Source organism: Sceloporus occidentalis, unplaced genomic scaffold (genome assembly GCF_023333645.1).
Source record: "Sceloporus occidentalis isolate IW3139 unplaced genomic scaffold, rSceOcc1.0.p SCAF_96, whole genome shotgun sequence".
NCBI classification, from domain to species: Eukaryota; Metazoa; Chordata; class Lepidosauria; order Squamata; family Phrynosomatidae; genus Sceloporus; species Sceloporus occidentalis.
This window is the reverse complement of record NW_028317076.1, coordinates 3,244,567-3,247,762: the sequence shown is the minus strand read 5'-3', so window position 1 is coordinate 3,247,762 and position 3,196 is coordinate 3,244,567.

Below are 3,196 nucleotides of genomic sequence, written 5' to 3'. Positions count from 1 at the left end.
CGTACACAACGTATTGCGTAGATGTCCCCTGCCGGCCCCGCAAGACACCCGGGAGTCTCCTCTGGTAAGTCTTGGGGGCAGAGGTAAAGCTTAGACAACCTCCCGTGCCGGCACCCCCCCGTGGAAAGTGCTGGCAAGGGAGGCCGTCTGAGCGTATCGGGGAGTAGGATGCAGGTCCCCTGCACCGCTGTGGGGGATCTGTATCCTAACCCTGCCCGGCGCCCGGGACTGCATGTCCTGGGCGTCGGGCGCTAGACCCCGAATATAGGCCGCACCCCCACTTTAAAGACTTAAAGTGGGGGGAAAAAGTGCGGCCTATATTCGAGCCAATACGGTATATTGTTTTTTTCAGGACAAGAAGGGCTTTCTTTAGATGATTGTTTTGAAAAAAAAAATGACTTTTTCTAACTTTTACTTGAAAAATATTTTACTCATCTATAAAAGACAATTAATAAAATCTGCTATATAGATTTTACTATTCCTCCTGAGTTTAGAAATACCCAATGGTTTTATGTTTTTTTCTGCACATTATGGGGCAATAAGTACAGGTAGCGTTTTGCTATTTCAAAACCATTTTTTCCAAATCTGGTAATTCTTCCTCCATGTGCTATTTCGGGTATCTTTGAAGCTGGCCAATGCAATTTACCCCATCAAATCATATATTTTTAAAAACTAGACACCCCAGGGTATTTAAAATGCTAGTATTTTGACTCTTTTCATGCACCAATTCTACTACAAGTCTTTGTCAAACTTTGTGGTAGTCATTTTTTGCATTTATTTTTTCACACACACACATTTACTTCAGGTATAAATTAACAGGTCCTGGTATATGTCACTGTCATACAAAACCCCAATATGTGTTCAGCAACATCTCCTGAGTACAGTGATACCCCACATGAATGGGATATATATATATATTTTTTATTTATTTATTTATTTTTTAATTGCCTTTTTTATTTATTTATTTTTACGTTTTTTGGGGACTTGAAGGTTCCCCTGATGCTGACATCAGTGGGAAATTATTTTTACATGTTACTGTTTTTTGTTAACTATGTTTTTTCTTCTTCTTATTTTTAATTTATTTTACTATTGTGAAATCACATTGTGATTAGAAAGCTGCTGGGCTCCATTGACTTGCATGGTTGAATGCAGTACCTGTATTCAACCTGCAAGTGGACCCAGATTCTCAGGAGGATCTGGAGAGACACTCCTGGGAACTATTTTCAACTCCATTGTTTTTTTTTAAAGGATGCTGCCATCTTGCGAGTGGCAAAATAATTTGCAGTGGCGGTTGTGACCAAACATAGATCGCTTTCCGCACCCATTTGAAGTCATGACCGTCCGGGCCCGTCAATTGTCATTAAGGGGTTAAATATCCTGAAGGGGCTGGCTGTGGGCTGGAAAAAAGGGCTAGTCTAAAGGAGAGTGGCCATGGTAACTGGCTGTTAATTAGCCTTCTGATCTCTGGTAGTAAGTAAAAAATCAGCCAGACCATAACAGTAATCTGGGGATGCAGCCAAACTTTTGGAGGATTTTTCTGCAGGTACACATAACCCGGTGCGGAAAATGCTAAGCAACATTGAAATAAGCACAGAAAATGAATTTCATTAACATGTCTAGCAACATCAGCTTGACCTTCAGTTTTTATTGGTGCCCTGGGCGGATTGTTGCAGTTGGGTTCTTTTGTATAGCACTAACAAAATATTAACTCACATGGGCAAGTCACTATTTCCTATGCCTTAAGCGCCAATTGAAGATCACAAGCTCATTGCGTGAGTCAAGCTGACCTGCAAGAGCGCATGTCACTGGGCTGTATATGCTCTCAGCAGTGCCATCTGACATCCTGATATCTATTTTTATCTGGGAAATACTTGTTGTAACGAAATTCTATTGCACAGTACTGAAATAAACCATATTTTTGCTGCAGCATGAGTGTCACTTCATGTCATATATTATCCATGGTTTTCTCCGCTGAAATATAAAGGATCTTATAACAACACTTAATCTAAGATGCTAGATAAAGAATCATTGGCATCAATCATCTTATCTTTTCAAGCACTATCCCACAGATACTAGCATCATTAAATTAATTTATAAAATATCATATAGCTTTTTTTCCTTTTCAATCATTACATGCTTGATTTAAATTTAAGGGGCATGTTTAACTCGATATGACCCAGGGCAACTTCCCCAGCTACTACCTCAAGTAGGGTAATTTTCTTGTGCCACTCATCCTTTTTGATGAATGCTGGAACATGTCATCATAAATCACCCGGCCCTAACAGCACACCGAACTCTTCAGAAGAGGTGAACTGGATCCAGACCAACCAGATTGCAATATATTTCTCATATTGATCAGTCATCTGTTTAACCAACTCCTTCATTGCTCTTGTCTCCTCTACCTCTTTAACCCAATCTCTTATGGAGGGAGGCCTTCTACTCTTACTATGTAGTTTTATGTTGGCTAGACATAGTAAATGGGCTCATTACAAAGGAAATTTCTTCCCAACAGTCCCATTGAATACTACAGTACCTTAGTACTCAATAATGAGATCTAACCCAATTTATCTGGCTGCTACTCTTGGAACTGCTGCTCTAGGCATAGTTTAGCATGGCCAAAATGTACGGCTGTATAGCACAAGCTTTCACTTATTAGGTGGCTGCTGCTGTGGCATAAACATAAAGTAAATTCATATATATTAGTTCTCTTTAATCTGTGCATACCATAACAGGATTATTTAGTGTATTGACATATCAAAAAGCGACAGTTTTGCTTTAAATGATTATCAGAAAAACTAATCCATGGAAAATACTTAAACATTAAAAGAAAAAGTTAATGTAAATATTTTGTTCCTTTTTTTCTGCGTCTTCTGCAATAAATCATTTTGAGACACATTTAATCAATAGGTAGTTAAATCACTGTTCATTGTTGGATTAAAATGTCAATGCGTGTGTAATCATATAAAAAACACTGGGGACATATAAATATATGTACGCAATGCGCAGCAACACAGAAGACTAAATCATGAGTGAGAAAAAAGATTAAAGTTTTATAGTATTTTTCTTCACATGATAGTATCTGATCTGCAATAATAACAATATCAGGCAAGTATTGTGATTAAACTGGATTTAAGATTTGTCATCACACTATACAAGACTCTTCTTGGGTGCATTTTTCTTTAGACTTCATTTGATA